Below are 24,514 nucleotides of genomic sequence, written 5' to 3'. Positions count from 1 at the left end.
TTACCATTTCGTCATGTGTGTTCCATTTCAGCAGCAAGTTATACATTCTTGAAAGTACCTTAGTCTTAGGTTCTAACAGTTCAGTTTCTAACTTTGACTTTTCCACTTGGAATCCTAGCTTTTTGTCATTTTTAAACACTTCTTTAATCTGAGCATAGTGTAACCAGTCTCGCACTTTGTCTCTCATCTTTTCTAAACTCTGCAATTTCCAGTTGTCACCATCCTTTTCTATTATCTCCCAATATTTTGGCCAGTTGGCCTCCATATTGGCTCTTTTCCGAGCCTTAGCCTCCAGGGGTGACAGCCACCTCGGAGTTTTATTCTCCAGTAAGTCTTTATATTTTGTCCAGACATTAAAGACTGATTTTCTGACAATATGGTTCTTGAAGGCCTTATTTATCTTAGCTTTATCATACCATAAATATGCATGCCATCCAAACGCATTATTAAAACCTTCCAAATCCAAAACATCCGTATCTTCAAGAAGTAACCAATCTTTTAACCAGCAGAAAGCTGCAGCTTCATAATACAACTTTAAATCTGGCAGGGCAAAGCCCCCTCTTTCTTTCGCATCTGTTAATATTTTAAATTTGATTCTGGGCTTTTTGCCCTGCCAGACAAATTTAGAAATATCTTTCTGCCACTTCCGGAAGCACTCTGTCTTGTCTACAATCTGCAGTGTCTGAAACAAAAATAACATTTTTGGCAATACATTCATCTTGATGGCAGCTATTCGGCCTAACAAAGAAAGTTTTAGTCTTGACCAACTATCCAAGTCTCTCTTAATCTCTGACCAACATTTTTCATAATTATCTTTAAATAAACTCAGATTTTTTGCTGTTATATTTACCCCTAGGTATTTAACTTTTTTAACCACATTTAGTTCTGTCTCTTTCTGAAGCTGTTCCAACTCAATATCTGTCACGTTTTTCCCCAAAACTTTAGTTTTTTGCTTATTTAACTTAAATCCTGCCACTCGACCAAAGTTTTGAATCAGTTGTAGTACTCTTTTCAAACTAGACTCCGGCTCCTGTAATGTCAGAACTAGGTCATCTGCAAAAGCTTTAAGTTTATATTGTTTCGCTCCGACCTGAATCCCTTCCACCAACCGGTCCCCCCTAATCATATTCAGGAGCACTTCCAGAACCGAAATAAACAGTAATGGGGAAATCGGGCAGCCTTGTCGTGTACCTTTTTCAATTTTAAACTCTTCTGTAACCACATTGTTAACTATCAGTTTAGCCTTTTGTTCTGAATATATTGCCTCAATCCCGTTCTCAAACCCCCGTCCCACTCCCATTTCTTTTAAATTCCCCTTCATAAATTTCCAAGAAATGTTGTCAAAGGCTTTCTCCGCGTCTATAAAAATTAAAACTGCTTTAGTGTTTATGTTTGTTTGTAAAAGTTCCAATATGTCTATGATGTTCCTTGTGTTAGTAAACATATGTCTGCCCGGGAGAAAGCCTGCCTGGTCTTTATGGATTATCTCACTTAAAACTTTCTTAAATCTTCGTGCCAAAACATCTGCAAATATTTTGTAATCCACATTTAAAAGGGAGATGGGACGGTAATTCTTGAGTTGTGTCTTTTCAGTTTCTGACTTTGGAATCAATGTGATAAATGCTTCTTTCCACGATTCAGGCGCCTTCTTCCCCTCCATTATTTCATTACTGACCTCCAACAAAGGTTGTATCAAATAATCCTTCAATGTCTTGTAGTAGTTAGAGGTCAGTCCATCTGGCCCTGGTGATTTGCCCTGTTTCAGACTCAGGATGGCCTGTTCAATCTCTTGTCGTGTTATTTTGCCATTTAAAATTGTTCTATTTTCTTCTGACAGCTTTGCTAATCCATTTCTCTCCAAAAATTGTGTAATCTCTATTTCATCTTGTGGCCCTTGAGTATATAACTTTTTAAAATACCTCTGGAAGCACTTTCTAATCTCTCCCGGGTTCTGAATGTTCCTTCCTTCAACCTCTAAGTTTGTTACTGTGTTTAATCTTTGTCTCCTTTTCAACTGCCAAGCTAGCAGTTTCCCACATTTATTTGCCGATTCAAAAGTTTTTTGTTTCATTATTTTAATCTTCCATTCTATTTCCTGATTTATCAGCTTGGAATATTGCGCCTGATAAAGTTTAATTTCTCTCAGAATCGGTTGGGACTTCGGGTTAGATCTTAACTTCTTCTCCAACTCTTTGATACTTTCCAGAATTTTATCTTTCTTTTCATTTTGCAGTCTTTTCTTTAAGGAATTCTGTTGAATCAAGAACCCTCTCATCACAGCTTTACTTGCATCCCAGATAGTTCTTTTTTCCACCGTAGTGTTCAAATTAATCTCAAAATAGTCCTTTAAGGTTTTTTGGGCCTTCTTTACAATTCTTTGATCTCTAAACAGGCCATCATTCATCTTCCATCTAAAGGAGCCGATTGGGATCAATGTCATATCCATTCTCAAGGCGTTATGGTCGGAGCATGTTTTGGGGCAGATTTCCACCTTCCTCACCTTAGGTGCCAGACTTCTAGTTATCCATATTTGGTCGATTCGTGTCCAAGTCAGTTGAGCTTCAGAAAAGAATGTTCCTTCTCTTCCCAGGGGGTTTCTAACTCTCCAGATGTCAACCCAGTCCATATTGTCAGTCATTTCAAAAAAGGTCTTAGGTAGTCTTCCCTCTTTAGTAATGTTCTGGTTCTGTGACTTATCCATATTTGTTGATACGACCCCGTTCATGTCCCCCATCATGATGACGTTGTTGTAATCCAGATAATCCAGCATGATCTCGTGCAACTTCTTATAAAAATCCGATTTTCCTTCATTTGGAGCATAAATTCCTAATATCAAAATTTTTTCTCCTTGATACTGTACTTCTATTGCGAGGATTCTTCCACTTTCATCTTTAAAGAGAAATTTTGGTGAAAGGCTCTCTTTTGCATAGATCACTACACCTCTCTTTTTAACTGTATCCGATGATATAAATTCTTGACCAAGCCTTTTATTTATTAACACCTTTCTATGGAGCCTAATCACATGTGTTTCTTGTAAGCATATAATGTCCAATTGTTCCTTTTTTAGAATATGAAAAATTTTAGACCTTTTTTCGGGACTGTTACAGCCATTTATGTTCCAACTCAAAAGCTGCAGAGACATCCTGGATAGATCTGGTTATTCTTTCTGGGGTGGTACCTTGTTCTCCGGTCCTTGAGGATCCGAGGGGGCGGGCTCCCCTGGAAGTTCTGGCGTTGGCAATCCAAGTCCTTTGTGGAGGTCTTCTCCGTGTGCTCCCAAAAACTTGTCTCTATCTTCCACTGTTTTGATTTTGATCTTTCTCCCTCTGTAGGTAAAGGATAATCCTTGTGGAAACTCCCACCTGAAGATAATTGCGTTGCTTCTCAACAGTCTTGCCAATTCCGTGTAGTTAGATCTAAGGTCCAGCAACTGCTTAGGAATGTCCTTGTAGATTTCAATTCTCTTGCCCAAAATGTCTAGTGACTTTTCGTAGTGCAGGCCCAAAATCTTGTCCCTTTCCTCCTTTGATCTCAGTGTTATCAAACAATCTCTGGGCTTCTCTGTCCTTCTGACTCTGCCAAGCCTGAAAGCAGATACAATTTTAAAGTCTTTTTCCTCTAACTTCCAAAACTTGGCAAATTCCTTAGTTAGAAATTCAATAAAATTATCTTCTTCCACCTCTGGTATTGACCGTATCCTCAAGTTGGTCTCCCTGTTTCGCAGTTCTGTCATCAAAAAGTAAATCTGATGTTCTCCAACTTGTTTGCTGAGTGGTCTTACTTCTTTCTCAAGTTCTTCCAATCTTTGACTAGTATCTTCAGCCAGTTTACGATTTTCACCTACAGCCTCCTTTAATTCTCCAATAGACTGGGCATTCTGTGCAACTTGTCCAGTCAGCTTATTCAAGCTTTCTGTGTTCTGTTCAATTTTAGCTGTATGCAAATCAGCCTTCTTGTCCAGAGCCTCCAGTTTCTCCAAAATTTTCTCCAAGACAGAGCTACTTGTCCCTGAAGCCATATCTCCCAGGTGCAGCTCCTCTGTCTCACCCTCCCCTGCCTGTATTAGGGAGGCCGCCTCTATATCTGGAGGCAAAGTGGAAGGCAAGGCCGGCACAGAAGATCTACGCTGTGAGGCTGCAGATAAAGTTAGAGTTGTTTGTTTAGTCCTTCCTCTTCTCCTTGCGCCACTCATTCCAAAGTTATCTGTAATCCAAGGTCAATCCAAGTTGTTCCCATGAGAAAGCAGAGTCCCAGATACAATAGTCAATCAGAGGCCGGGAAAGGGAAAGTAAAACAAAGTCACTGCTGTAAGTCCAAAATCCTCTAGAGGGAGCTTAATACGTCTTCAGGGAAAAGGTCAAATCCAAGTTAAACTTATAAATTTAAATCCATGTCTATCGCCTCCACATGTATTATTTTTAGCAGAGTAAAACTTAAAGCAAAACAGTGTTTCTTACAGTGCCTTGACTGCAACAGTTTCAAAGTATCCAGTTCCAACTCAGAATGTTTCAAAATCTGAATTCAATGTATCCAAAGTTGCAAACTGGTGCTCATCCAGGCAGCTCCAGCATCAGAGATTCTTATTTATTTTATAATCCACTGGTGCCACAGAAGAAGAATATCAGTGCACCCCGAATATAACCAGCAAAAGTCAATAGCTCAAAGTCTTTCACTCAGAAAACTGCTTTAACAGGGTGCCAGCATTTAGTTAACGCATAACTTTTTGTCTCCACTCCTCCTGCTCTTTGCTTAAAGTTCAGTATAGCGGGAGATGGGCTTCCTGCTTATCCTCACTCCGTTTTCAGCCAGATTTCAACTTTTTTTAAAAAAGTTTTAAAAGTTTCAGAGATTTCCTTCATTTTAGAGTACCTTTTTCCTGGAAAAATGTTCCTCAGTTCCAGATGTGGGAGGAAAGGTTGTAGTTACACAAAAGTGAGCCAAGTATAGTTTGCAAAAGTGCAAGGTACATATCTTCATCACCTGCTACTTGTTCATTTTATGCCAAAGGCAGAATATAAGATATTGTATATGCAAAGCATATACTCTACCACTGACCTGTGGTCCCTCCCCAAAGTATTGATCCTGTGTGCTCTTTGGGTCTGATGGAAGATACTGAACTCTTTGCTTTACGTAATCAACTGACTAAAACAATGGCCTGCCATGTTCCTGTTCCTTTAAAAGTAACTGCAGGATTCAGAAGGTGTGATTGTTCATTGTTGTCATACCCTGTCCGAGTCCTGTTGCCAAGCAAGCAGGGGCTAGGAGTCTCCAAGGAACACTTGCCTGAGAGCAGAATCCATACACAAAGTCAGACAGTCCACAGATTAGGGAAGCCAGATGATCACTGAGCCAAGGGTCCAGATGTTGAGCAGGAAGCAGCAAGGTATGGCTGGGAACCACGGGCATTGTTTCCAGTGTCTGACTGCTGCTGAGAGCTCTGGTTAAGAAGGCCAGAGCCAGCTGGCTCTCCTCAGTGCCTTCTCCTCAGTGTCCCTGAAGTCTGATCAGCTCCAGATGGAGTCAGTCCACCTTCTCCCCCTTCAGGCTGCTGTTCAGCAGGCAAACCTGACTCCTGGCCCATGACAATTGTGTTGAGATATGTGGTTAGTTAATCCTATATTACTCACACAGGTCATGACAATGCAATTTCAACCATTCTGTACGACCCATTAAACTCAACAGGCCAGACTCAACTAGCGGGAGCCAGCACAGTGAGTCCTCCCTCTGTGCCCCCCCCAATCCTCTCTGCGGGATTTTATTATGAGAAGTGGGGGGAGAGGGGAGATTGTTGCATTAGGGAAGCAGAAATTCTTGCACTGATTGAACATTTGCCTTAGCATGATGTTGCATCCCACCCAATGGGGCTTACTATTGAGTAGACATCTATATGACAGCACTGCAAGTATTGCTTTGCAGGCACAAATGCCATCTTTTTCTATATCGGCATCATGAACTACAACTGACCTCAAAGGAAAATATAACCAAAGACAATCCTGTCGTCTCCCTAAAGACCTTTCTGATACCCATCCATCTTCTACAAAACTACTTTGTCTTTTATAATGATGCCTCCCTATTCCATTATTTCTGCACTGTGCTTTAGAGCATTGTTCTCCCCTCTTAGCTCGCTCCCTTTGGGACAGCAGGGACCAGTAACTTGCTTGGCATATCTTTCCTGCTAAATACAGAACTGTGTGCTGCCTACAGCGATCTATCAATAATTCACTATTAATAATAAAAGCACAGAACTCTTCTACTGTATGACTGCTTGGTTTAAGTCCCTTAACTTTGTGAAGATGTTTTGGCTCATATTAGGAAACCACAGAGAATCAAACTGACAAGTTAAATGCATTGATAATTTGATAGCTCAATATTAATTGCTAAGGGCTGGATTAGAGTCCCAAGGACATTGTTCATTGTAATGGGAGGGAAATTGCTAGAGAGCCACAATGAAATTTAAATTTATGCTCCACTGTTTGTGACAAGAATAAACTACCGAGCCTGATTGGTTCCCTGAGTCTTCCTGAGTCTGTCTGGTTACCTGCAAATAAGGGAGAGATAGCTGCATGCAGGGACAGCTTGATAGCCATACTCTTTCCTACTGAAGTTCAGGACTTGTTGGAGGGGAAGGTCCTGCAAAGTATCATTCAGTACTTGCCACCAACAGCGCTGAGCAGGGCAACAGCAGCACCACTGTGGTCTGCAACAGGTGTCTGCATATCATCCACCATTTTGACATCCCCAATATTCCCTGACACACTGTCAATTTGGTGCATAGAAGAATGTCAAAATGGTGACTTCCTACCAGGATACTGCAACTGCTCAATACATTTGAGCTAAAATGTGGAGGCAGGTGAGTGCTCAAGTGTTGGTGGACCTGTAGCAGCTGCCTAGTCATTCTTCTGCTGGTTCCTGCTAAGTATGATTCAGGCCCTTTTTCAGGCATGGAGGTGTAATGGCACCCCCAGCTGCATCCTGGGTCCTGCGCCATGTGGGGAAGGAAGATCTGGTCAAACAAAATGTCCCCTTCTGTTCACTCACCCCTTCTGGTTAAGAACTTTCTGCCACCAGGTTCTCCTCCTTTGTCTGAGACTCTCCCCTGATCTGCAAGCCAAAGCAAGTCACTGACTAGGTTGTAAATAATAGTAATTCACAGCCAGGACCAGCCCAAGACATTTTGGCACCTGAGGCCAACCACAAAATAGTGCTCTCCTACTAGGGAAGAAGGGAGGGAATGAAGATCTGCGCCAGGAACAAAGGTGGAATAAAGATCTACATCTGGTGCAAGGATGGGGCAAGATCAGCAGAGCCTCCTATTCACCAAGAGGCCACAACATGGGCAGAACTTAATATTGAAAATGAGGAACTGAGAGAAATCAAAATTGATAGATTCACCCATCCTTAGCTCTCATACAGATCTTGTCTTAATCCTACATTGAATCTGCAAACAAGTTTCTCTCACACTGCCATTGCTTCAGTCTCGTCTTGCAAATGCCCTCCTTATGAGAGTCTACATCACATTTCGAATGGCCTCTGCCATTAGCTTTTCACATACAGATGTGGTGGCAGGAACTCCACCTCCTGTCTATTCCTTCAGTGTCTTGTTACTCACCCTCTTTCCCTATCTGCTGAAGCAAGTGGGTCCCACATTTTCCTCCCAGGGTAGATGAGCAATGAGGTGGAATCGAGGAAGGAAGGGGCAGGAAGTGCAATGCTGAGAGCCCTTTCCATCACATAGGAAACGTTAAAGATAAAAGTGAAGTCTCTGAGTTTATGTAGTCCTTATTCCTTATAATGAATGCCTTGGAGACATCATATTGCTTGCAGTTATTAATGCAAACATGCATTTAGTCAATAGCTCTAAAAGTCACCTGTATAATAGTTATAAAAGAAAGACAAAATTAAAAAAACAAAATGACAAAACCTCTAATTCTAAAATGGCTCTTCCAAATACAGGACTGTGCACTTAATTTAAATCTCAGACAAAATTTCATCCCAACGAGAATGACGTTTTGACCTAGATTACCATGAAACTGTCTTGAACAAGTTGTTTCAGGCCCTGTTCTAATCTGAAGCTAATTTCACTTTTCTCTCACAGATGAACACTTGCATCATTAGCTAATATTTCTGTGAAAAAGAGTTGTGTTTTGACATGTTGGTGTTTATTCTGCTAAGCTACCTTGTTCGAACTAGAAGAAAAGTGTATGCTGACAAGATCGTTTTACAGCTCTGCACCATCGCATCGACCAAGAAAGGGCTGTTGTATAGGTGGTACATAACCCCAGTCAAGCTTGCAAAGATTTACCATTTGCCTGACAATAAATGTTGGAAATGTAAAGAAACTGAAGGTACATTTTTTCATCTTTGGTGGACTTGCCCGAAGATTAAGGCATTCTGGGAAATGATCTATAATGAACTTAAAAAGGTATTTAAATATACTTTCCCCAAGAAACCAGAGGCCTTTCTCTTGGGTATTGTCGGCCAAGGGGTGTTAAAGACGGATATAACTTTCTTTATGTATGCTACAACAGCAGCTAGAATACTCATTGCGAAGTACTGGAAGACGCAAGAACTACCCACACTGGAAGAATGGCAGATGAAGGTGATAGACTATATGGGCTTGGCAGAAATGACGAGCAGAATCCGAAACCAGGGAAGAGAAGCAGCGCAAGAAGAATGGAAAAAATTCAAGGACTATTTAAAGAAATATTACAAAGTTAATGAAAGTTAGAATGATGTTGGACTGGAAAGTAAATGGTTACTATTAGTAATGGTTAAGACAAGGAGAATAAGGAAGAATAGTCTAAATTTAAATTAAAATAAGGGAAGATTTGCTGAACAATCGATAAGAATTTGGAATACAGAAAGGGGAGGCATGAGGAAGTCGGGGAAGATAGGATATGAAATTAGGATATGAAATGATACATGTTTTTTGTTTTGTTTTTGTTTTTGTATGTTTATGTTTGTTGTATTGTGTTTATATGGAAAAATAAAAATATTATAAAAAAAAAAAAACAAGAAAGGGCTGTTGTAGCTCCGGAGCAAAACACACACACACACACACCCCAGACACACACCATGCAAAATGTTCCAAGTTCAATTCCCAGCATCTCCAGGAAGGACTGGGGAACACCCCTCTCTCAAATGCTGGATGGCAGTCAGTGTAAAAAATACTGTGCTGGATGGAACAATGATCTAACTCTGTTTAAATCAGCGTCCTGTTTTCCTGTAGCCACAGCCACAGCAGCCCATAAGGACAGAGAAATTTAATTTCAATAAACTGAACTATACAGGCAGGTTTGTTTTACACTTTCCAAAAACCTCCTCGCATCAGTTTAACACGAATAAAAGCAAAATATGCAGAACCATGCCCAGCAGCAGCAGCCAAAGGCATAAAATCCATACAGGCAAGTGTTGGCAGCATATATGTTGGCTCACCCTGCAATCTCTTCTCTCCAGTCTTTAAACATCATGAAACTTCCAAGGCTGGCTTTTGCACAGCATGACTTCTGCTTGCTTATTCACAGAGCACACTCTACTGGTTGACTACCAAATCTCTCTTGCTAGCTTTGGAAGAGGCAGCTTGTACGCCTTTGCTCAGGTCATTTAAAAATTAAGGCTGGAATCCCAAACACACCACACTCAGGAAGACTTACTTCTGAATAAATACGCTTAGGATTATATAGCACAGTTTGCCACAAGGTTTTGCTTCCTGCATTCAAAATATGCATGGATTCATAAATGATGTGGACACGTATAGATTACACTGTGCACAAAGGACACTTTGTAAACATTTGGTACTCACATATCGGATCCCCAAAGAAAAAACAAACTAAACATCTGAAATAAGTGCGTTCAACTTGGTATGTTGCTTCAGCTTAAAATTAAATCTTACTGGCTGCTTTGAGCGAGCTGTTTCTTACCCATATTTTAAAAGGTATGTGTTTCTACCATGCACAATTAACTTCTACCTCTCCTAAATAGTAATGGTCACATTTCAGTAGACATTTCATTGGGCCCAATTTACAATTTGTGTTCTTGATGCTGAATTTGACAGTTCTGTCATTGATTTTAAAGGAAACAAATTAAGAAGCAATGCTAATATTTGATGCTATCAACTCTTCAATTATTTCTAACCACCAAATAAAAAGACTAAAGCCCAAAAACATACAGAAGGCACCAGGCTGGCGATGGATGAACTAGAGCATATCAAAAGTAAGAGTTTTACTTTACTGTCAGATAAACTACGCAATTGCCTGTGGATAATATCAGAGAATGTATACTTGTTAGAGAAGTAATATAATGAAAGAATGGTAGGAGCTGAGATATATACCAATATTAAAGCAATAACTCTGTTATATTAAAACAGCTAACAGAAAGCAAACAACTTTCCAAGTCGGCGCTCTGTGCCTTCGAGTCCATGGGCTTGGCGGCATTTCCTCTCCTTTGGACAGCTGGAATACTAACAGCGGCACCATTTCTAAGAAATGTGGCTTGAGCTAATGTAATATGAAGCACCAGTGACAAAATGGAGAAGTTTCATTCTGCAACTGAAAGAACCTTCATAAAGTGTTATTTACTCTGGAGAGCGCTAACACTTTTACTGAGTACTGAGTTGATAGCATGTCCGTTCACAGGCACCCCCCAACTCAACAACCAGATTTTAGGCAGAGAATGAGCTAAGAGTTCTCTATGTGCTTAATTAAGATTTAACTCCTTAACAGATTTGTCCACAAGAAAAGTATGTCAAAGGGTCTCCTGTAAAGTGTTGAATACAGAGTAAAGAACATGATCTAACTGCATTCCCCCCTCCCTTTTTTACAGTGCATCTTAAAACTCATTCACCTCTCCCTGGCATGTCCCATTTGGGCTGGGATAGACCCCTGTCTGAAACCCTGAAGCAGGCTTCCTCAACCTCAGCCCGCCAGATGTTTTGAGACTACAGTTCCCATCATCCCTGACCACTGGTCCTGCTAGCTAGGGGTCATGGGAGTTGTAGGCCCAAAACATCTGGAGGGCCGAGGTTGAGGAAGCTTGCCCTGGAGAGTCACTGTTAGTCAATTTAGAAAGCCCTGAGCAAGATGGGCTAATGGGCCGATGTTGTATAAAGCTTCTTCCCACCTCTTCCTTGTGCTTTCCCCCCTCTTTCTCATCACTTTTCTCTCTCTAGATTAAGTATCTTGGATCCTTCTGGCATCCTTTATCCCACTGCTCCTAGCTGTGTTGCTTGGCTCACTGACTTGAGCCATCCGGTGTGTCTTATTGTACCATTTCTCAAAGCGATTTTGATATTTGCCATCCTTTTCTAACCAGAGATCCTTCTGGTGCAAATAAGCAGCTGTGTAACAGGCAGAAATGAAACTGTTCCAAGAAAAAGGATGGCAGGAGCAAGTTTTATACTGATTTTTTAATTAGACTTTCTTATTATTAATGCATTTTCCTTTTGGGGTTTGCACTTGTGCTTAGCAGAAATAGGGAATATTGTGAGCATGTGCAGTTTTTGATTTATTGACTTGTGCCCTACAGGAGTACAAACTAGGCTTGTTTTCTCCACCTACTGGGCTATTGTGATTATTGCAATTGTAATTTAAAAGACTCTGAAATGTATTTACCTAAAGACTTTTTATTATCTCTCCTACTTTACATCTCTTCGGTAGCATACCAGAGGGTATATGCGCCACAGGCTAAGCAACCATGGGAAGGAGTATAATATATAATGCATTGCCTTGATAACCTAGTTATTAAAAGGAGCTGTGCACACCAGCACTTTTGTGGCATTTTATTTCATTTTAGTTTTGTCTCTCCCTGACCTGTCTGTTGCACACATGGGCTTCTTCCTCCTGGAATTATTGCCCAAGGTGGTTTTTCCCTGCTAGAGGAACACAGGCTGCATTACACAGTAAACAGATGTAGAAAGCAGAAGCTGACAGGTGCGGAGAATATTTCATTGTCAGGCAAATTCTGGGACTTTGTTTGGCCATAAAATATTCCCTGCACCTGTTTGCTTCTGCACCTGCTTTAATCTCCCTCTTACACTAACTTCCAATGTACAGTTTTGCTGCACACTTCAGTAAATCTCATGCAGTGGCCTAAGGGGGTGCGGAGGAAGGGATGGGCAACCTTCAGACAAAGTCCTAAGGTGGTCAGATTCTGGAAGCAATATGGAGTCTTTCTGTAAGAAACAAGGAATTCTGCTGCAGAAATGAGCAAGCTGCCTCTCGTGAATGATCAATGGGTACAGAGCAGACTGTTTGTGCAACTCAATGGGTGGATTTTCCAAGAGTTGAGCCAACAAATACATGAGGGCAAATAATAAAGCTTTAGATGAATGACAGAATTGGTCATTAGGGATCCTCAAGGTTTGATGGGTATGGGGAGATATATTAGGATTTCTGCCCCAAAAGTTCTTGGATACTGATGGTTTTTACTGCCTAGTAGGATATGTGGAACAACGTTCTCTTGGAACTATCTAGCATAGATAGGTTTTTCCATGACGCACTGTTGTGCAGGGGCAACAGGCCATGAGGCAGCTAGGATACTGGTTTGAATGCAACCAAAGGAAGACTCATAACAAATCCAAGTAAACATGGCTCAGAACTTATCCTATCCTGTAGTGATGGAGGCTGCAGTGAGGCATATCTCGACCACATACATATCTCGATCAGGAACCATTTTCAGTCCCGGGGCCACATTCTATTTTGGGCAACCTTCCAAGCGCCACATTACAGTGGGCAGGGCAGAGCAACAAGCGTGAATGTTGCCTCTGAGCAGTAGGCTAGTCTCTACACGCACCTCTCTACCCTCCATCCAGGAGAGCAAGAAGCATCACCAGAGATCAAGGACAGGCAGGCAAAGCCACTCGTGGTGGGTGCAATACAGAGCCAGTGGAGGGTGTGGCCCAGTGGGGAGGTAGACTGGGGGGGCGCGTCTGACATGGGGAGAGTCCCATGTGCTAGACAGAGAAGGCTGGAGGGTCAGATCTGGCCCCTGAACCTCAGCTTCCCTATCTCCATGCTTACCATGCTTGAAACCACAGCGGGGAGAGCGCTGTTGCATTCAGGTCCTGCTTGTGGACTTGTTGGACACTTTGAGGAGAAGATGCTGGACCAGATGAGCCACTGGCCTAATCCAGCAAGCTCTTCTTCTCTTCTTAGTATCCAGAGTCAGTTATCTGCTATTACAGGCGTAGATATGGATTGGTGCTTGGATCAGGTGCCTTTCAGCCGAATATTGAACAACGTACTGCTCAGATTCCTTCCTGCCTGATGATTGTGATACAAACAGCCATGAATGTATAGCATTCCCTTTAGCATTGCAGTAATATTATTTGTTTTAGGGCTTTTAATTTCAGGATGTCAGTGCACTACATGCACTGGCTTAGTGACCCATGGCCACCCATCCAAAGAAAGGCACTTCTCTTACACTCTGGAAGTGTTGGGCTTATACTTTTTTCATCCTACTCAGAGATTATCATTATGCAGGGGAAATGTGTTATATGTGAAGAATCCCTTAGATATGCTTCACTGCAACAGACTTAAATGATTTCAACATTTCTCAGAATCCAGCTGCTAGTGATCAGAGCTAAGCCTCCATCTTTTCTAACCACCCTGGTGGAAAGAGACACAGCCACAAGCCGCATTGGATTTTGATATTTCTCTGACAACATATAGCACCCCAGTGAAGCCACACAAAATGCAAACATCCCCCTTGTGATTTTATTCAACATATACTTGCAACATCTATTATAAAAAAGATTACGTTTTACTCGGCAAATACCTATTTCATGTCTAAATATTGACACTGCTGACCCAGAAATATAGACCACTGTAGTGCATAGGTTCCGTTCTGTGACCCTTCAGAGCGGGAGTGGGGAACCTGTGGCTCTCCAAATGCTTCTAGACTCCCTTTCCTATCAGCCTCAGCCAGAATGATTCAGTGGTGAGAGATGATGAGAGTCACAATCACTGCTTTGGTTTCTCATCCCTGCTTTAGAGCAGATTCGTTTTCCTTTTTTCCTTTGATCACTTGCAAAGTCCCACCCTGAGAGTCACTATACTATATACTGCCCATAGTATATATGAGTCAAATAAATTTGCTCTAAAGCAGGGGTGCCCAAACTCTTTTGCATGAGGGCCGACCAAAGTTGTTGAGCTTTTTTTAGGGTTGAAGTTACTGAGTTTTTTTTGGGGGGGGGATATTTTACACGGGGCCAAGATTAAATCGGCGGTGGGCCGAATTAGGCCCCCAGGACAGAGTTTGGACATTCCTGCTCTGAAGCATCATGAACTAAAGCCCAAGCCCCTATCATTAACACCATCAGCCAGTGGAAGAAGCTACCTGTTGTTAATATTGAAGACAATTAACACACAGTAACCTCTGGCATGACACGGGTAGCACTATGGGATAAACTACAGAGCCTAGGACTTGCTGATCAGAAGGTCGATGGTTTGAATCCCCGCGACGGGGTGAGCTCCCGGTGCTTGGTCCCTGCTCCTGCCAACCTAGCAGTTCAAAAGCACATCAAAGTGCAAGTAGATAAATAGATATTGCTCCAGCGGGAAGGTAAACGGCGTTTCCGTGCGCTGCTCTGGTTCGCCAGAAGCGGCTTAGTCATGCTGGAAGCTGTACACCGGCTCCCTCGGCCAGTAAAGCGAGATGAGCACTGCAACCCCAGAGTCGTCCGCAACTAGACCTAATGGTCAGGGGTCCCTTTACCTAACCTCTGGCACAGCTGGCATGGGAGGAGCATTGTGCTTACAGAGCACCAAGCAGAAGTCCTCCCCATAGCTGTCTCTTACCAGGCTCTACCTATGTAGCCAATGGAAGCTGGTCCACTAGGGCAAATGATGTGCTGCCCCACAAAACTCAGTCTGCCCTCAGCCAGTCCCCACCTGCTTACTTACATCCAGTCCAGGGGGCAGTACTGGCTGCTTGTAGAACCTAGCAGAGAGGAGGAGGGAGACAAAATTAAAAGCTATTGGCTCTGCCTTTTGCTGGCTCTGGCTCCATCTACTTACTGCTAGTCTACCTACCTTCTACTAATCCCAATGGGCACCAACCACCATGATATGAAGACCTATTTTTGTTTTTAATTTTTGGTTAAATTTTAAACTATGAGAGAGATGGAGTGTAATGCCCACATACCATTTTAGTCTCACAGAGCTTTACATAGAAATAATATAACTCGATGACGGAAAAAGCAGCAGTCCCCCCCCCCCCAAATTCAACAATTAGTGTCTCTTGCTTAGTGTGACTGACGCCATTCATATCGTACTGTGTAAATGAAGCATGTTGTGTTTCATTATGAAAAGCAGACAATATTGAGACAAGAATGATCTATGCTTTGTGTACAATTCAGTCATGCTAAATAACCATATCTGTTTCTTAGGAACTGTTCTTGATGCATTTAGTATGGAAAATATTGATTCCTTCTCCACATGGTTTTATGAAAAAATTGTGGCAATTAAAGTTATTAGAGCCAAAATCAGCTTATTTAAATACATACACAGGAGGATTTTGAATGTTAAGTGTTCTTATGCATGTGTGTTTTAGGGGCGTAGTAAACATAGAAAAGGGATGCGGGTGGCACTGTGGGTTAAAACACAGAGCCTAGGACTTGCCGATCAGAAGGGCGGCGGTTTGAATCCCCACGATGGGGTGAGCTCCCATTGCTCGGTCCCTGCTCCTGCCAACCTAGCAGTTCGAAAGCACGTGCAAGTAGATAAATAGGTACTGCTCCAGTGGGAAGGTAAACTGCGTTTCTGTGTGCTGCTCTGGTTTGCCAGAAGGGGCTTAGTCATGCTGGCCACATGACCCAGAAGCTGTACGCTGGCTCCCTCGGCCAGTAAAGCGAGATGAGTGCTGCAACCCCAGAGTCGGCCACGACTGGACCTAATGGTCAGGGGTCCCTTTACCCCTTTACCTTTAAACACAGAAAGCTTCCTTATCGAGAAACAGATCATTGGTCCATCTTGCTTAGTGTTGTTGGCACTAACCAGCAGCAGCTCTCCAGGTTTTCAGACCAAAGTCTTCCCTGCTCTTCTAAATCTATTGGCAATTGAACCTGAGGTGTTCCACATGCAAAGTATACACTCAGCCACTGAGCAGTGGCCCTTCCATAGTTCTAATGCACCACCACAGCCTTTCAGCAAAATAAGGTACAGGGCGCGTTACAGCATTAAAACACAATATTTAAAACAATTTACAACCATAAAAATAAGGAGGATTCTATAAAATATTCACAGTAAGTATCAACAGGCAGGGTAAAGAGGTGCTCCTAGAGACCTAGACAGCAGCAAGTGGCTTGGTGGGTAAGGTAGAGGCAGCAGCAGACACTGATCTGCCATCTCTCCAGTTCTGCACCTAAAGAAAAGGGACTAATGAGTAGACCAGTTCTGAGCCTCCATTTGAAATCTGGATTGCAGGTTCCGTGAGGAAAAACCTGTTCTGGGATCATTTTAATCTGATGCAGTTTTTAGTTGGTTTTTTTAAAAAAACATGTTTATCATTTGTTAGTGTTATCAGCATTGAACCATTGCGATGAGGCACACAGGAAGAAATAAAGTAGCATCCCAAGGCTCAGGTTTGGTGTGGCTCTGTAATGCTGCCGACTGCAGCATGAGAATTTCCATTTTCTAATGGTACTAAAGGCATTTTCACCTAGGAAGTAATAGCTTCCCTCTTTCAGCAATATGGTATTTCAGAAAGGTAAACGCAGCCTTGCGAAAGTACAATATAAGCCAGGGGAGTTGTTCACAGGCTGTCTGAAAAGCATCAACACATTATCTAGAGAAACTCCGCGTCCTCCTAGTGTCTAAAATGGAAACATCTTTATGCTCTACTGACTTCTTTAATGCCATGGCTCCTGGAGAGTAGATCCATCAAGATGGCTTGCAGAGAGAGGCTGGAGAGTAGTGTGTGTGTGTGTGTGTGTGTGTGTGTGTGTGTGTGTGTGTTGGCAAAATCAGGCGATTGCTAATATGTTACCAGAATTGCTGGATGTGGATTTTTTTTATTTCATTGCTCCTTCAACACTTCAACATTACAGCAGCAGAACCCATATTTATTTTCTGCCCTTGGTGCCAAATGTAAGAAGGAAGTAGTACACAATGCATTTTAGATTTCTGCTCTACTTTTGATATTTATCAGCAGTTCTGAAAAATAAGAAGGTATGTGTTTGTTTGTTTGTTTGTTTGTTTGTTTGTTTGTTTGTTTAAAATACTGCCCTTCATCAAGATTGATTTTCAGGGGAATTTATGAGATCCAAAACAAAACATATACCCCAAACCACAAATAAAAGATGGCACCAGCCAATCAAAGAACAGACAATAAACTCAATAGTATTTTACAAGCCTGAGCAAATAACAATGGATTAAAAGAAAGCAACATTAGAACCTATTGCTTTCCCATGTTACTATTTTTATTCAGTCGTGGTCAGCAGGGGAGGTGGAGCCTACCTGACTTCCCATTACTAGCACTGCTCTAGCTTAATGGGAGGCAGGAAAGCAAGGTGGCACTGAGGTCAGCACAGTGCAAATGCACCAGCAGAGCCAATCTGGTGCTTCCAATGGTGCATTTTAACCATGGCATCTTCACCACCACTTTGCCCTGTCCCTCTTGGTAAGCTGCAGTGACACTGGTGACAAGAGATCAAGTAAGCACTGCTTCCCACTACAGTTAGTATCCCCCACCCCCCGCAACTGCCCTTTGTCTGAAGGGAGTCCCACCTCTTGTTGATGGGACCACAAATAGGGCCTTCCTTGTAGTTCTCAGAACTCAGGTCAGCAGATATCTGGGGAGGTACTTCCTCAAGTACTTGGATCCCAAGTCATTTAGGGCTTTATACAGTACAGAACACACTGAATTAGGCCAAGTAGCAAATAGGCAGCCAATGCAGCTCTTTAAGAAGTGGTAAAATGTGACCCCATTATTTCTTTCTTCCTTTCTTATTTCATCTCATTTCTAAATTGCCCTTCCTTCTAGGGGATCCCAGAACAACGTACATTCAAAAGTAAAAATGCATCACACAAATAAAAATAACAATAAACAAACAGAACTGTAAAATATCCATAAAAATCAACGCCATTAAAACTGACAAATACAGCAGTGAGATATTGAAATAAGCTAAACCTCACTTTGTAAAAACCCGAGAGAACAAAAATGTCAAATTATGTCTGAACATGGGAAGTGGACAGATGGATCTCCAAGGGCAGGGCATTCAGATGTTGGGGTGCTACAACAGAGAAGAAACTACTTTGCATCCCCATACCATGAATCCTCATGGAAACCATGAGCCGATTCCCACCCACCCAGTGATCTTAAGGTTTGAATACTGGAGGAGATTCACTTATAGATAATTGGGCCCCAATTCATTTAGGCCTCATAGTCCATTATCAGCACCTTGAATTGGACCTAGTAGTGCATGAGCAGCCAATACAGTGCTTTTACAATCAGTATTTTTTATTCCCACCTCGCTGTCCCAATAAATATCTAGGTGGCTAAGTTCTGCACTAGCTGCAGTCTTGCCTCAAGTGCATTACAGCTTTCCAAACATGAGGTCACCAGAGCATGGAAAGCTGATGATAGACAAAATTGGCCCAGGAACAGCTGCAGCTGGTGGGCCATCTGTAGCTGGGAATGGGCACTTCTTGTTGGGCCTCCAATGACAGCATCATTTAATGGAGTAACCTCAAGTTACACACCTGCTCCTTCAGAAGGAGTGCTACCACATTCGGAATAGGCTGCCTCCCTAATTCCCAGGCATGATAGCTGCCTGTTCACAGTGACTCCATCTTATTATGATTTGGTCATTGTTTTATTAGCCTTCATGCAACCTGTTGCCATCTCCAGGCACCAGTCTAGCACATATACAGCATCTCCTGATCCAGATGGAATGACGAGATAGAACTGGGTGTCATCAGCATGCTAGTGACAGCACTACATTACAAATCCTCAGATGACTCTTCCTAGTGGTTTCATAGAGGTATTAAATAGCATGGGAAACAGGATAGAACCCAGTGAGACCAGAGCACAAATGCCATGGGGCCAAACAGAAGTCTCCCAGTGCTATTCTCTGGTACTGAACCTATAGATAGGAGTGGAGTCACAACAACACAGTTGCCGCCAACCAACAGATACAATGGTCTATGACAGGCTTCCTCAACCTCGACCCTCCAAATGTTTTTGGCTTACAACTCCCATGATCCCTAGCTAGCAGGACCAGTGGTCAGGGATGCTGGGAATTGTAGTCTCAAAACATCTGGAGGACCGAGGTTGAGGAAGCCTGGTCTATGATTTCAAAAGCAGCCAAGAGTTCACAAAGAATTAATAGGGTAAGACTCTTTCTCTGTCTCTCACAATAAAGGTAGTCCGTCAGAGTGATCAAGGCTGTTTCCATGCTAAAAATAGGCCTGAAGCCAGACTGAAACAGGTCTAGATAGTCCACTTCACCCAGCTGCATCCACAGTTGCTCTGCCACTACCCTCTGCATCAATGCTCAAAAGCCTGATGGTTGCATTAGGCACAACTGCAGCTTCCACTGGAATAATCTAAGCAGGAGATTATCATAATGTGGAGTACTGTGGCCAGATTATCTCTGTCCAGGAATATCCATCACTGGTGAACCATCTGTAGCTGGCCTCATGTGACAGTACTGGAGCCACAATCACTCCCAGGCTGTGGTATTTAATTGAAATTGTGTTCTTAAGCCTCAAAGTTGTGCAACTTCTCATGTACATTTTCGGTTTATTGCTGCAATGCAGCTTTTCACTTGCATGGTTATTTGGAGATATGTTGCTTTAAAAAAAAACCCCATCATTCTGGGCAGAACAACAGAGGGATGTAGTAGGGATTCCAAACTGCACATGTGAAGGTACCCTTACTCATAGGGAGTATTTGCTATGCTGCTGCTCCTTCAGCAGAAGAAAATGTGGAGTGCAGATACTGAAAGTTTAATGTGAGCTTGTTTGCCAAAGGATCTTGTAAAATAATTAATCTGGGAATAGAGCAGTGTTTGAGCATGTGCCAAATCAAGCAATCATCCAGCACACTAAGCAAGATAGTGTCTCGTATCCAAAAAAACCAAGGATGAGTGGAGTTCAGCTCACGCAACAGGGCTTTGCTGCACTCTTCTTCCTGCTTCGTTCCCTTACGTATGCTAAAACCCTCCTGAGAGTCAGGGACTCTCTAGAACTATGTGCAATGTGGTGCAGAGTCTATAGCTGAAGGGGAAGCAGCAGCAGTTAGAGAACCCCTTTGGCATGAGTGCAAGCATCTTCTGCTTCTGCTACAGGAATTTTGGACCTAAGCCATGGACAACTGCATTAGGAAAATAATTGAAACCATCCATCTTTTCACCACACAACAAGAGCAAGGCAGGAAAGGGAAGTGAATGATCATGCAAAAGCACATTAATATAATCTACATCAGCAGAATGCAAAACAGAGATCTAGCAGATTTACATAGTGTTATTGGGTTTGGCATCAGATTAATGTGAACAGGCCTATCACTATGGGTTTGCATCAAGGCAATAATACCTGGCCAGAGTCTTGGGGTGGGCAAAGGAATACTGACACCCTGGAATATTCAGGTGATGTTTCTTAATGGGTGCCATGTCCAGGCCTGGATTTACTTTACTTTTGTTAGGAGATTGCTGGTGCCTTCTCAATAGATTGGAAGTAGCTGGAAGGTCTTGGACTGCTGAATGGGAGAATGCATACCTTTCTTCCACAAATACAGTTAAGAGTAATGTAAGCTAGGTCTCTGTGGGTCCAAAGAGAGGGCTGGGTCAAAAGGTATTTGGGGATGCAGGAGTGCCTCTTTCTGGTTATATGTTATGCGGCAGTACAATTTGCTGTTTGTAAAATGTTAAACTCTGCTTCCACCCATGCTCAGCTTGCATATTCATAAATAAAACTCAAAAAGTCTCCAACCATTTCTCCCTCCAGAGGTCATCAAACACTGGTTAAATACTGCACTCCTGAAGGGTAGGTTAGACACAAGGCATAATGCTTAGCAGAGCCTACTAGAGTAAGCTGTACAGAATTGGTCTCCCCAGGGTGAAATGCCCTGTAGTTCAGAAGGAGGCAGTCTACACTCCTAACCATGCCTCAAAATGATGCAGAGGATGGAGACAGAGCTACAGCTGAGAGCACCAGGGCTCGGCTTTGGCAGGGGCAGCCTTTGGTTATCTTAGCCCAGTGATTCCATCAACCAATGCATAGCTTAAGAATATGGCACCCTGAGCAAGGGCAAATTTTGTTGCCCCAAAATGGATCTTCGCAATCATGGATCTTCTCAATTTTGCCCCTCCTTGGCTTGGCACCCTGTGAGAGTGGGGACTGCCCACACCTCCCTAAATCCGGTGCTGGCTTTGGGTAGCAGTAAGAAGGCAGGAACTGGGGATTAGGGCCAGAGAGAAATCATGGTCAGATGGCAAAGCAGGAGGTAGGATCCGAGAGCAAACCAGATCTCAGGTTGACCTTGTTGCTCAAGCAAAGCACCACTGAGACAGGAGCCCTCTTATACTTCTTCCTACACATGAAGAGCCAATGCTCAGCCTGGGTAGTTAAAAGTAGTCTGGACTTGGAAGATTTTTCCCTATGAGGCTGCAGTTACGTGATTCACCATATGAGGCCACGGTCAGCAGTTCCTGGCACAGAGAAGCTAAAGTTATTTGCAATAACTGGAGAAAAACAGAGCATGATGCCCCTTTCCTCCTCTATTTTTGACTGCTACATAACTGAAACACCTGTATATATTTCCTCCGCACTTCCAGGTGCATTATTCAGCTTCATTTCAGATCGGTGCCAGCAACTAAATTTTTGAAACAAAGCTTTAATAATCAGCCATAGAAGGACTTTCTGCTTTTCTAACAAGTATCTCTGCATGAACAGAGGCAGCACTGCGGCCCTTAGGCTGCCTTGTAAAGGGATCCAGAAGACTGTGAATTCTGAAGTGGACCCATAACCAGAGACAGGTTATGATCCACCTGGATCAAACCAGGTTTGTCCGCTTTGTAATCTAGGTTTGGCAGATTCCACCTCCCATCCCTAGGCTCAATTTAAATTTAAAACATGCATTCATAACCCAGATGATGGAGCCCCAAACTGTGAAAGACAGCAACAAGCAGAGTTAAGATACTAATAAAATAATATGGAATAAATCACTACATAAGTGAAGCACACAGTATAAATGAATTTGCAACAGCTTCGGAGACAGAACTTTCTGTGTTTGATGGCAGCTGAGATGCACTGAAAGAAGCAGGTAATTTGGTTCATGTTTATTTTATTTACAATAAACCATAAACCTACCTATTCAAAGCAAAATAAATGTTGCGACCTCCATTTAAAAACCCAGTCAGAAGGTTTTTGCGGTATAGCATTTCATTCTTGGTTGCAACTTAACTTTCGGCAATATCCATAAATATGCTATAGTATTATTCGCTAATTAATGCATCCCTTCCCTGCCAGGTTTATTCCAAATATTCACTGTATGATGTAGATTTCTTGTCCCTTACCTCCTTTGTAGTTAACTGTGACCTAAATGTTGGCAATACAGTAAGGAGTTACTGATTATTTGATTTGTTAATGTGGGAGTTCCAAAGCCTTTCAATTCTTGTAAAGTGTGCCATGAGTTGCATTGCAATTGAGAGTAGTTTATTATGCTGAATCTTATAGTTTTCTTTCTCTGAGCCAACATTCCATCTTTAATGTTCCCCCTGCACAATAGAACTCCCATTTAAGGGCTCCTAGCACTCAGTGTTTAAAGTGCATGGGCAGGTGTCCTCTGTATCACATAAATTACTCCTGTGGCACTCCTGTTATATTTCTGATTTGTCATTGTTCATGCTGTGGCTTTGCAGCAAGCCCAGAAATTGTTATCATATTTTGTAGCAGTGACTGATTGATATAAAGTGCTTGTTAGGCACTAGATACAAAATGGATACCAAAATCTAACAGAAAAGGCCTGAAAATGACACAGTAATAGAATAGATGGCACTCTGAACCAGAACTCATGGTTAAGCTCTCTCCACACAAACCATGAGCTGCAGCCAAGGACAAACCTTGCTAATGGGTAAGAGTGGAGGAGAAAATTGATTCAGATTATTTAAAGTCAAATCCATCAAATGCACACTTTCTACAACAATATAGGAACCAAAACACAGCAAACCTCTGAAATTCTCACTTATCTGAATTTTGTAATGAAGTTCTCCAACCAGTTTACAAAATGCATATATTAGGGGAAAGTGTATGTTAAAATGAATATATTAGTGAAAATAACATACATGTCGTTATGGTTACTGTATATTAATAAATAACAGCCCAGTGATGACAAGGAGACCAGTAGTGGCTATATAGGGATCACAGAAAATTGGGGGAGGGAGGGAAGGAGGGGAGAAGAGAAACTGCAATATCACAATTCTTTCTCAGTAGAAAGAAAGCATTTATTTCAAGGGATCTTCCAAGTAAAACATATCAAAGCCAGCCCAAAAATGAGTTATTACATAAAGACAGCACATTTGAGGAGTGAGTGAAATTATGTGGACATGAGAAAAGTGCTTAAACGAACTTACCTCAGTATCTTCCTCCATTCGGCATCAGGCTAGCTGCAAAAAGGAACATCTCTGTTTCCTCCTCTGGGAGGCTCCGCTCCTGAACTCTGTTAAAAAGAGGATGAAAGCTGGGGCTCCTTGCTGGCTCAGGGTTCAATACATGTGTCTGCCCACCCCCAAAGTCAGCCCTTGTGCCAGGTTGTTGTTGTTGTTTAGTCGTGTCCGACTCTTCGTGACCCCATGGACCAGAACACGCCAGGCACTCCTGTCTTCCACTGCCTTCCGCAATTTGGTCAGACTCATGTTTGTAGCTTCGAGAAGCTACCTGTGCCAGGTAGGAGGCTATAATAATAGTATTTTCAGCAGCTCTTAGGGGCAAGATGTCATTTTATTTTAGGCATTTTGGAAAGCAGTGGCTCTGTCACCCACTGACGTTAACTTACTCCAGGCACCCCCAAACTTGGCCATCCAGATGTTTTGGGACTACAATTCCCATCATCCCTTACCACTGGTCCTGTTAGCTAGGGATGATGTGAGTTGTAGTCCCAAGACATCTCGAGGGCCGAGTTTGGGGGTGCCTGCCTTATTCTTTTCTATACATATATATATACTTTTCTATACTTTTATATATATATAAAAGGCTTATGGCAGGCTTCCTCAACCTCGGCCCTCCAGATGTTGTGAGATTACAGTTCCCATCATCCCTGATCACTGGCCCTGCTAGCTAGGGATCATGGAAGTTGTAGGCCAAAAACATCTGGAGTGCCAAAGTTGAGGAAGCCTGGCTTATGGGTTATGGGAAAGGAAATTAAAGAAAGCTTTCATAAAGACAATTCTGCCACAGCAGCCTTGTTACTATTGGCAATATGAAAGAAAAGAAAAATACCATGCGAGTAATATCTCCAGAACTGTACTGTTATGGCTAATTGAGCTGACAAGGCCCCCGAGTTTGTTTCAGTTGCTACA

At 42.4% G+C, this 24,514-nt stretch overlaps 1 long non-coding RNA gene across 1 annotated transcript in view; it reads right to left on the bottom strand.

The window, feature by feature from the left end:
- Positions 1 to 23,654, bottom strand: part of LOC310742600 — a 67,034-nt gene extending 43,380 nt beyond the window's left edge. Inside the window, exon 1 of the long non-coding RNA XR_014538598.1 lies at positions 23,570 to 23,654. This is a non-coding gene — a long non-coding RNA (uncharacterized lncRNA). The remainder of the gene's footprint in view (positions 1 to 23,569) is intronic.
- Positions 23,655 to 24,514: the final 860 nt, after the last annotated feature.

This window comes from Podarcis filfolensis (assembly GCF_964270895.1).
Source record: "Podarcis filfolensis genome assembly, chromosome: 9".
Classification (NCBI taxonomy): Eukaryota; Metazoa; Chordata; class Lepidosauria; order Squamata; family Lacertidae; genus Podarcis; species Podarcis filfolensis.
This window is presented reverse-complemented; position numbering and strand designations above follow the sequence as displayed.